Source organism: Pinus tabuliformis, chromosome 8 (assembly GCF_031772625.1).
Source record: "Pinus tabuliformis cultivar Carrire ecotype Pingquan chromosome 8, CPIR1, whole genome shotgun sequence".
Taxonomy (NCBI): Eukaryota; Viridiplantae; Streptophyta; class Pinopsida; order Pinales; family Pinaceae; genus Pinus; species Pinus tabuliformis.
Window position 1 is genome coordinate 1,064,738,130 of NC_142294.1, and position 12,486 is coordinate 1,064,750,615.

Here is a 12,486-nt window from a genome sequence, read left to right on the forward strand (position 1 = left end):
CATCAATAATTGTTCGATGAACAGTTTTTTTGATGGCTTTCACTTGAATAAGGAAAGCTAGTTGGGATGGTAACTGAGGATCGTATCCTTTGTGGTCGAAGGATACAAGATTGGAATCCTTAGGATCAACCCCACCAATGGCTGATAATAAAGCCTGCCTTTGGGATGGGCAATTTTGTAGCACCTCAAGAGTCGACATAGCGGATGGCGATTGGGCCAAATCTTCCACTATGTTATAATGCTGCGCCGCTCTAGCGCGGGGATTAAATGTCGACTTGTGTACTACTCCCTTTGGCGGTTTTATTGTTAATTCAGGAATGATGGGTGGTACAACTTCTGTCGAAGTTGTTGTCGAACTACTTGGTTGATCTTTATCCTTGTCGTTCGACAGCTGCGGATTCCCGTAATCTTTGTTCCTTGTCGAAATCAAAGCATCATTTTGCTGTTTTGAAACCGACAACATTAGCACTTGCGACGGGGAAGCATTTCCACTATCAACCAGATTTGTTCCTGGATTTGGAAACGGATCAGTTAACATAGCTGAGGTTTGCGAACTTTTAAAGAATCTTTTAAGCTCAGCTTTGTATGGACATTGTGAGGTCCAATGATCCTCATCACATATGTGACATCCCGCGGGGGGTTTCCTATTTCCAGGAGGGTCTGAAGAAGTTTTTTCAGGAGATGACTCACCCTGTTTCTTCTTCTTCCCTTTGTTTTGCTTCTTCTTGCTTCCTGGTTGTTTGGTTTCTTTGCCCTTATCTGTCGATACGGCATTTACTTCCGAAGCAAGAATTTCGTCTTTTGCATTTTGATCCGAAATCTTACGGGATTTCTTGGACGTAGCCTTTGTCGATTTCATGTTTGTAGTGCCAATCACGCCATCGCCGGCGTGAGAGTCATTGTTTGATTTAGGAGGAGGAGGAATTGAGAATTCCGGTCTAGGGGTGTCAGGTATTTTGTCGTAGAGCATGCCGGATTGAGTATAGACCAAGTCCAGATATTGCGCACGAGCGATGACATGCTCTTCCGTTACAACTCCCCCCTTTGCCACATCTTCCGTTATTGCAGGAAGTAACGACTTGATAAACCATTCAGCTAATAGCTGATCGGGAACGTATGTTTTTACCATCCTACGACGACGTCGCCACTCATGTATATGATCAAATATGCGAGTGGCCGTTGTCTGTTTGAAGTTGGTTAGGATTTCCGTTCCCGTTTCATACCTTATCGGTAATTGAAAATGGGTTAAGAAAGTCGTGGCTAAGGTACTGAAGTTGTCGAACGAAGCTCTAGGCAATTCAATATACCATTTTGCCGCTGGACCCATTAACGTCCTCTGAAAAAGGCGAAGCCTTATCGAATCATCGTTTAGGGTGTTTGACGAACACCATAGATGAAATGTCATCACGTGATTCGATGGATCTTCACCTGGATTTCCATTAAATTTAGGAATATCTGATGGAAGCTTGTGTGGAATCGCTGGCCACCAAGGGGCGTAAGCAATTGGATCGTTTGTTAACCGATGTAAATCAGGTAACTCTAAAGCTGCCACGAATGGTATTACTGGTAATTCAGGTTAGGTGAAGCATACCCAGGATATGATGGAATTTCCTGAGCAGTTGGTCTTTGCATACCAGCATAATGTAGTTGATGCTGGTATGACTGATACGGTTGGTGGGCGTGACCATTGTAAAATGGTTGATTTTGACCGTTTTGAATGTACGGTTGCCCACTGTTCGCAAAGATCTGTTGCTCAGAACCTTGGTATACTTGTTGGAATTGTGGTTGTTGGTATTGCACCAGCCACGGCTGTGAAGCCATGTTCTGTTGCGCTATACTAACCGTTGGACCAAGGTGTGGGGTAATTGTACCCGTTTGAACCTGTGTCACCCCACCAGTCGGCGATTGTGGTTGAGTCACAGGGTCAAGGGGCTGTTGCATTACAACCTGAGAAATCTGAGGTTGGCATACAACAGGCATCGTTTGAACTTGTGACACCGTCACAATAGCTGGTGTAGTCGGGATGTTCGACATAGGTACACATTGTTGCATTGAATATACAACTCTTGGTTGTTGAGGTAGCATAGGTACCCAACCACTTGATGTAATTTCAGTATAACCTGAATACTGTTGTGAACTCCCGTATGGATATCCTCCTGGAGGGGGTAATGAAAGGGCATACTGCCCCCCATACGGTGGTAATCCTGAACTCAAGGGGACTGGATTGCCCAAATTGACCTCCAAATGGATCAATTTGTCGAGTCTCAACATAAGAGTTTCCGGATATTATTCCGGAGGAACAAACAGGAACGGAACATACTGTCGAAATAGTCCCTGGATGGACTCCTTCTAGCGGTTGTGAGCTAGTCGGGACAGATGGTACGCCGGTAAACATTGTCGAAGTGACGGTAGGGAGTTCTGCTGTCGCTGTGTCAGTCGACACAGTCCTAGATGTTGACGGTTGTTCAGACATTTTGAGTCTATCCAGAAGATTACCTAGCGATTCTACAGGAACTTCCACTGGTGGTAGACTAACTTCTGATGTCGAAGGAAATAGAGTGACCCCGACTCCAAAATGTGTTGGAGTACTTGCTTGCGGATCTTCTATAATTTCCTCTATCGCAATCAAACCAGGTGGAAGGGGAAGACCGTCAGGTCCATAAAATATTTCCGGTGCCGAAGAAGGGGTTGAATCAACAGCGACAGATGTTTGAGGAGCAAGACTAGATGCAACTGGTTCAGTAACACAAGTGTTTGCTCTCAGACTAGGATCAGTATCACTGTCCCTCTGTGGTTGTTGAACTTCTTCTGTAGAGGCAGGGTTTCCAGAAATCTTTGGAGTAACCAGAATCTCGGATGTTGTTGGAACACTTGTTCTAACTTTAATAGGAGATTTCGAACCAGTTAAACGAGTTCGCTTTGTCCGTACTGTTTTCGATTCCGGAGACAAAGACGGTTGACTCGTAAGCCTCCGCGAACGACGAGGTTTTAATTGACTTTCTTCCACGATTGTGGATTACTCGATCAACTAAAATACAAAAGGGGAAATATGTTTCCGAATTAAATGAATTTTAGACGCTTTGGACACAACTTGCTTTTTCAATTTTAAAGAGTCGAGAAAAAGCAAAAGATGACTCTAGTCTCCTTCGATGTTTTAACGAGCCCGAAGTGACAAATGCTCGGATGGACTTTTTCCGTTATAGAGTCTGAAAAAGGCCAAAAGGAACTGCTCTGGAGTTCTAGGTAGAGGGTGTGCCAAACTTTTCGCAAAACCGCAGAATACTTTTTAAGGTACGGGTGGTCAATCTTCCCGAATGCTGTGTTCAGTGCATTGCGATCAGTAGGGCGGCCGACACGGCTTCCTATGGATAAAGGTTTTATGCCTATAGGGGTCTCCCAATATATACTCGATGGTACGTGGGAGCACAATCCGTACTCGCGCTTATCGTCTCTCAGGAGGAATCACCCAACCATCAGCAAGATCGACAGTCACCAGGTTTTACGACGCCGGAACACGTCTCTAGCCTAGACCTCTATGTTGTGCGTTAAGTTACAAAGCGTTGTTAAGTTCATTCAATTTATTTTAGGTTGATGTTTCTTAGAAGTTTGCCTTTCTGGATCACCACGAGATGTATATACAATTCCTAAATGCAGTCTAAAGATGATAAGCAAGCATTTATCTCTTTTCAACAATGAAAATCCTAGCTACAAGGGGAAAAGAAAGACACAATCTTTTCTTAAAGAGCAAAGAGCACACTGTAAATGCACTTTTTCCTAAATCAAACCATACAAACGATCAATATGCAAATGCACAAATGCATGTATTTGTTTTCACTTTCTTAATATTGATGCCTAAAAAGAAAGCTGTTGTACAAATTTGAATTTGATTTCTAGTGAAAACACAAACAAGTTTCTTTTTGAAATCAAAAAGACGATTATGACACTTATGATTTTGAAGTAAACACTTGTTTCGACACTAGAAATTCACAAATTCAATCCAAAAGACAAAAGTAAGAGCGCAATCAACTGTCAACAGCAAACAAACTTACTCCTAAGATCAAAACGACACTTACGACAGGTCTAGATCTAAGGGCGACAGTATGACTAGTTTACTTTTGTAATGGGAAACTGCAAATGATGTAACAAATACACAAAAACAAATACAGTTTCTTTTATGCAATCGAGGCGGAATTAAGGCAGAGAAAAGGGGTTTTCAGATAGGTACACATACTGATAACAGGCTGCAAAAAACAGAGATAAAATTGAACACAATGATGCAAAGAACCACAGCTGCACAGGGAAAAGGCTGATCAGCGCACCTGCAGAACAGAGGAACTGAATTGCAGCGCAGGCAGCCCTCTCGGGACCTGCGTTGAAATGCAGAGTCTCTTCACAGAGCCTGCGCTGAAGTAGAAACGAGAATTGTCTCTGGGTTCTGGGTCACGATTTGCAGTTTGATCTAGGGTTTTTGGCCGGATGAAAGCTATCAATAAGGTACAATTAGAAGGATGATTTAAAGGAGGACTAAGAGCTATCACAAAGGGCAGTTAGAGCATTTGTGGATCAGCTTGTTCAGATCATAAACAGGCCCAGTGAGTGGACTAGAGTGGCAGATCTCTACTTTGCATTTGTAAATGGAAAATGCAGTTCGATTCAGCACTCCTAAGTTTATGAGAAGAACAATAATAGAAACACAAATAAACTAACTAGATACGGTCCCCAGTGGAGTCGCCAATTTGTTGTTGGGAAAAGTATCTATTCAGAATGCCCCTATCCCACTCTAAGGTGTGATAGTGCCTTAGCAACAAACAAGGAAAACTACTTGAGTATTCTTCTTTATGAAATGTAAATGAGGAGGAAGGATGTAACTAACTTGTGTCTTCCGCTAGTTCGTTGATCCAATCTCTCCTCTCTTCAATGGCTCCCAGCTCCCTTCTCCCTTACCGGCCCAGCTTCACCGAATTCCTGCAAGATCACAAGAGAGAGAAACTACACGAAGATATAGATATACATTCATAAAAAGCTCAGGATCAGATTAAGCTAAACATGCAAATATAGCAAAACATCATTGATACACAACATGTAGGAGAAACTCAAATAGTTTATTGATAGAATAATAAAGTCCAGGAGGAGATACAACCAAGTGAGTCCCGATCCAGCATCTACCTCCCAGCAAAGGAATCCCTTCCTCTCCTCCAACAAAGCATAAATCACCCAATGTACTAATCTCAATTTCAAACCAACAGCAATTCTCTGCAAAGTACAAAATTCCAGCCCCCTGGATCTCTGGGATGAGGGATCCATATATAGATGTAAGCAGAGAGGATGACTCATCTTATGTTTTGACTTGTGGCTTCTCTCTGTCAGTCCTTGCTTCCACTTGGAGACTGAGAGCCTCTTACTCATCACTTGGTCGAATTCAGTGAGGCAAGTGTCATTGGAGAAGATTCTGGAAGCTTCCATGGTCTTTCCACCTCGTTGAATGACTCTGCCACTTGTCATTTCCTGCTCAATGCACCTGGGTAGTGCATTCAAGTGCGTTGCAATGCACCTAGCCAGTGTTTGGGTGCTTTTCAATGCAGGCAGCTAGTGGAGCTTCTGAATTGATCCTGATTTGACTAGTTCTGAGTGGTTTTTGGTGGAGAACTTCTGGGAGAAGCTGTTATTGGTTGACCTTGTTCCTTTAGGAGCTGTAACAACATCTTTAGGGACTTTGGATCCCTTGGATTATGGACATTTCATGCTCAAAGCTGTAAGGAACAAAAATTTCTATAACACAGAACTACTCAAGCGTTGAGGACAACACTTTTTTGAAGGAGAGGGGCATGTTGGGTCCCTATAATACTAGTGATTACCCGATTACTATTGTAGTTATACCCCTTATTTTTAAATTGTGCCTTATTACCCCCATATTGTTATTTTTGTGCCCCATAGAATCCCTCTATTGTTATTTTTGTGGCTTTATATTATTATTGTTAGGTCGGCTGGATTATATTGTGACTCATTAGACTCCTATATATAGAGAGGAGGTTTTTTCATTAGAATCATCCAATAATTGTTCATTTATGTAATGTAAAGGAGGTTGCCCCCTCGAAGAGGCTGAATTCTAAGGCGTTGATCTATCTTTTCTATCTTTTCTTGAGCTGGTTTCATAACAGTTTTGCACATGATGTTCATCAAAAAACATGTCAAAAATATGTCCATCAGAAGAAACTCGAAAAAGTCTTTCCAACGGTATATCACACTCCTGTAACCGGTTCCTGGATTAAAAGAAACGAATGAGTGATTCTTGGTTATGCATGTTTTGAGGTCAGTTGCTGCACACAATGACAAGTTTAGTACAAAATCAGTTTTTGAAAGATTGGTAAGGAATTTTTCAAAAGTGAAAGGGGTTTTTGTTCATCACATACCAAATAACAAAAACCTCTTTCCGTTTATGCACAAGTGCTACTATGTCGGAGATATACAGTGATATTTGAAGCGTACATTAAAGCAAAGCAATTTTTTCATATTTTTTACTGTTTCAGTCATTTTAGTGCAGGGTTATTTTACAACAGATGGAAAGTTATTTTGATAAACACAAGGAGGTTTTTGTTACCCACGAGACATATAACAAAAACCTCTTTTATTTTATTGACAGGTGTCATGAATTTGGAAATGTGACTAGATCTTTACAGCTCATTTTCAGAGATTTAAATTTTTAATGATTTTCTTTTTTAGAGATGATTTTTTTAAAAGATTTCGAGCGACTGGAAACGAATTTCCAAAATTTGAGAGAGGTTTTTCTCCAACATGACCTATTCTACAAAAACCTCTTTCAGTTTTGTAACAGGTGCTATGGTTTAGGAGACACAAGTTCATATTGAACACCTATTTTCAGAAATTCGGCCCAAGTTTAATGTAACTAATTCTATTTTGAAGAAAATGGTTGAGTTCAATCCCTTAGTACAAGGATGAGAAAATGTATATATCTTATGAATTTCATAGTGTAGGGGTTGGATTTTGGTAGAGGTTGGATACTTGGGACTGCTTGGCACTCTATTGTACAATTCATTTCTGCAATTTTGGCAAAGGAAAGACCAGGGTTTTGCAGCACTTGTTGGGATCCATGTGGCTCTGTGTTTTGATGGTGTGTTTCTCTAAGTAATTGTAAGTTCACTGATGTTTATGTGTATCATTTTACCTTCTCTTTTCTTCTGAAATTAAACAAATGAGTGTGTTAGAGCCTAGATTTTTCTCAGGCTGAAAAGACAAGGTTTTAGGTCCACATCAAACCATGCTCAGCCTTGTAGCTAGCCCTACGAGGACAGGAGAGAGCTCTCTCCAGGTCAATCTCAGTGAAAGATGATATATGGGGCTTGAAATGACTAAAATATAAACTAATTTTAGGCTACATATGAAGTACAAAGTTTTGATTTGAGTTTTTGGAGGTTTTGTTGGAAAAAAGGGACAGGCAAATTTTGGGTCTGGGGATGAGGCCTAGTTTTTGCAGAGTTCTGATTGGAGCAAGGAAGGTAATCGTTTTGATGCTTTGGATAAAATGAATGGATGGATCAGACCAGTGAGAAGCTAAGGAGGTCAAGAGGGTTTCAAGAGTCCTCCTCAAACATATGAAAATATGAAGAATTAAACAAAATATCCAGGCAGAGCATAGCAGTCCATGAATTCTACCTTAATCACTCATTTGTTTAATTGCAGGAGACAAGAGAAGGGAAAATGATACAAAATAACATCAATTAACTTGCAAATACATAGAGAAACACACCATCAAAACATAGAGCCACATGGATCCCAACAAGTGCTGCAAAACCCTGGTCTTTCCTTTGCCAAAATTGCAGAAATGAAATGTACAATAGAGTGCTAAGCAATCCAAAGTGTCCAACCTTCTACCAAAATCCAACCCCTACACTATGAAATTCATAAAATATATACATTTTCTCATCCTTGTACTAAGGGATTGAGCTCAACCATTTTCTTCAAAATAGAATTAGTGACATTAAACTTGGGCCGAATTTCTGAAAATAGGTGTTGAATATTAACTCGTATCTCCTAAAACATAACATCTGTTACAAAAAGGAAATAGGTTTTTGTAGATAAGGTCGTGCTGGAGAAAAACCTCTCTCAAATTTGGGAAATTCGTTTCCAGTAGCTCGAAATCTTTTCAAAAAAATCATCTCTAAAACAGAAAATCATTAAAAATTTAAACCTGTGAAAATGAGCTGTAAAGATCTAGTCACATTTCCAAATTCATGACACCTGTCAATAAACTAAAAGAGGTTTTTGTTATATGTCTCATGGTTAACAAAAATATCCTTGTGTTTATCAAAATAACTTTCCATCTGTTGTAAAATAACCCCGCACTAAAATGACTAAATCATCTCTAAAACAGAAAATCATTAAAAATTTAATTCTGTGAAAATGAGCTGTAAAGATCTAGTCATATATCCCAATCCATGACACCTGTGAATAAACGGAAAGAGGTTTGTGTTATATGGCTTTTTCTTAACAAAAAACTCCTTGGGGTTTTCAAAATTACTTTCCATATGTTGTAAAATGGCCCCGCACTAAAATGACTAAAACATTAAAAAATATGAAAAATTTTCTTTGTTTTACTGTAGGCTCCAAATGTCACTATATATCTCCCACATAGTAGCACCTGTGCATAAAATGAAGGAGGTTTTTGTTATTGAAAATGTGATGAACAAAAAATCTTTCACGTTTTAAAAATTCCTTACCATTATTTCAGAAACTGATTTTTGTACTAAACTTGTCATTGTGTGCAGCAACTGACCTCAAAACATGCATAACCAAGAATCACTCATTCATTTCTTCTAATCCAGGAACTGGTTATGGGAGTGTGATATATCATTGGAAAGATTTTTCTAAGCTTCTTCTGATGGACACACTTGTGACATGTTTTGTGTTGAACATCATGTGCAAAACATCTAACAAAACAAGACATAGTAAGAGCTCATGTTGATCCCTAGTGACAGGCTGCGAAGACTAGAACTAACATCGGCTCCAATGGGGATGGTAGCTCCTTGGAGGTGCCAAGAACTATAGATCTATGGAAAGTAGACAGTGCCTCTTCCATTAGGCATGGATGGTCAAACAACTGCAAACCCAAAACAACTCATACCAATCCGAAAACATATACATACTGCAACTTGTACATAAACAAATACCGAAAACTGAAATGCTGCCTTAGGTAGCTTATTTATCTACAAATCTAACCCACTTTGCTGCAAAATTGATAGATCAATTAATGTTGTAATGCCTTATCAACCAATCAAGTAAAAGACAATCTGACTTATCATTCAAACTGAAAAATACTCCATATATGCGACAATAGGATCAAAGAAACCAGACTCTGTTTGCTGCCCTAACTCCTTAACACAAACCGCCAACTGCAAATTGTCAATGCAAACATCCACGGGCAGCTCTATTGTTTCTTGTTTTGAAGGAGGGAGAGTTTCCAAGAACTTTTTGGGATCTCGAAATTCATATGATTGGATCTAATCATTTAAATACTAAATCTCCTTCTCAAATTTTCCAACAACTAACTCAAAGAAACCAGTTTTACCTTTCGGAGGAAACTTCGGAGATCTCAAACATTGAAGCACGGCAATGAAAAATACTTCATCAATTTCAAAATCCACTAACTGATCTCTAACTACTTTTAAAGCTTCACAAAACATAGGGTCTGCAACATACCCTACCATTTTATTTTAGTGCATGAACAGATCAGTGAGCGCTGGAATCTCAGGATTGAGTTGGAGTTGCCAGGTGAATGTTTCAGCCTTCATATGTGTCTGACTACTGTCCACCATCAACAATTAGATCTAACTTGATACATGTGTTAATGCTCGAATTTGCCTCAGGCTGAGGAAGGCAAAAACTCAAGGCAACATCAAACCAAGCTCAGCCTCGTAGCTAGCCCTATGAGGATAGGAGAGGGCTCTCTCCGGGTCTATCTCGGCAAAAGGTATTCAAAGGGGCTGAGATGACCAATAAAGAATATTGATTTTAGGCTAGTAAATTGATAGGGAAAGTTTGATTTCAAATTTTTAGGGTTTTGTTGGACAACAGGGCAAGGCAATTTTGGGTGCGGGGATGAGACACAGTTTTTGCAGAGGTCTTTTTGGGGCAAGGTAGGTGATTGTTTCAATGCCTTTAAAGGAATTGAATGGAAAGGTATGACTGGTGAGGAGCTAAGGAGAGCAAGAAACTTTCATGAGTTCTCCTTAAACAGATGAAAACATAGATATTAAGCAAACTTAAAGGTAGAGCATAGAAAACCATGAATTCTACCTTAACACTTCATTTGCTTAATTTGCAAAAGAGAATAGTAGGAAAATGATACACATAACAAACTTACAAGTACATGAGAGTAACACACCATCAACACAAATAACCACAGGAATCCCAAATAGTGCTGCAAAACCCTGGTCTTTCCTTTGCCAAAATTGCAGAGATACAAATAGTAATACAGTCTAAGCTTATCCCTCAAGAGTCCAACCATGAAAATGACTAAGAAAATACATAATATAGGCAAGCTAACACATTCCCTTGCCTCTAGGGTTCGAGCTCATCATCCTAGGAGCTGTTTCAACCAATTCTAAACTAAGCACTACAATCTAGGCAATCAAAACAACTTGCCTCTATAAGCTAGGAAACCAATTCATTGATTAAATTTTTGCTATTTTATGAATGAATCTTCTAGAATAGGTAAATAAGTGTCATGTCAACATGAAATTTCATTAATTACATCAAGGAAGGTGAAAAATCCCTCCAAAATTCAAAACTGGTCAAATGGCTGCGTTTTCCTGAGCTAAAGAGGAAAAACTTGGAAAATACCCTGATGCGTAGCGCGCCCCTAAAACTGCCCAATTTGCTCAATGACTCTTGAAATCGCCTTTGCAAGGATTCATTTGGCATGTGAGAGGCAAATGAGTTGCTAATGAGGAGTGATGTGCTTTTATAGGCTCCTTTTTTATTTTTATTTGCCCAAAACCCACTTTATAATGTTGGAGTGTTGACACTTTTTGAATTAATTGGCTCTGACTTCTGGTTTCCCTTTTTAAAATAAATTGGTTGAAATAATGATTTCTTTTGATAATTTTTGCAGAGATGGCTTTGAGTTGCTTTGGCAAAGGAGACCAAGGCTGCGCTTCAACATTTGGAGAACTTGAAATTTCGACAATTTTTTTACAAAAACGAGATGGTGACCTGTGTTTTTCAAAAACAGAGTTTTGAAAACAAAGTTCACATTTAGCTGTACAATGATGAGAATTATTGAAATGATGATCTATGAAGGACATCCCTCTAGCCTGCTAGTCCATTAAGACTTCTCAAGAGAAAATTGACTCAACCCTAGACCTAAGACCTCGAAATTTAAACAAGATGAATGACCCTTTGAAGATTTTATTTACTTAAACAAACCTGAACCAGCAGTGCCAAACAGGAGGGGAATAAAAGCCGCAAACTCCTCCACCAGAGTTATGGCATGCCTAACGGAATGCAACATGATCACACTGATGGGACACCTAATCATGAAATGCAAAGAGCTTTGATCTCTGTTGGAGGGCTACTAGACCGACTCTAACAACATGTACTGGGGCAATTTGCAGGTTAGATATTCTATTTATAATACTAGATCGGAGATTGACTGAAGTAGCTTTTATCTACTTGCGCTAATGCAAAGCAAAAGCGTTTTGAAGGCTACTTGGCTAATCTTCAGACTCCGTCTATAGTTTATAAAACGAGGAACACTAATAAACAAAGAATCTCATCCACAGTATGGTCTCCACTATGTTAGAGCCTAGATTTGTCTCAGGCTGAAAAGACAAGGTTCTAGGTCCACATCAAGCCACGCTCAGCCTCGTAGCTAGCCCTACGAGGATAGGAGAGGGCTCTCTTCGGGTCAATCTCAGGGAAATATGATCTATGGGGTTTGAGATGACTAAAATATAAACTAATTTTAGGCTAGATATGAAGTTCAAAGTTTTGATTTGAGTTTTTGGAGGTTTTGTTGGAAAAAAAGGGATGGGCAAACTTTGGGTCCGGGGATGAGGCCTAGTTTTTGCAGAGTTTTGATTGGGGCAAGGAAGGAAATATTTTTGATGCTTTGGATCGAATGAATGGATGTATCAGACTGGTGAGAAGCTATGGAGGGCAAGAGGGTTTCAAGAGTCCTCCTCAAACAGATGAAAATATGAAGAATTAAACAAAATATCCAGGCAGGGCATAGCAGTCCATGAATTCTACCTTAATCACTCATTTTTTTAATTGAAGAAGACAAGAGAAGGGAAAATGATACACAATAACATCAATTAAGTTACAAAAACATAGAGAAACACACCATCAAAACATAGAGCCACATGGATCCCAACAAGTGCTGCAAAACCCTGGTCTTTCCTTTGCCAAAATTGCAGAAATGAAATGTACAATAGAGTGCTAAGCAATCCCAAGTGTCCAACCTTCTAC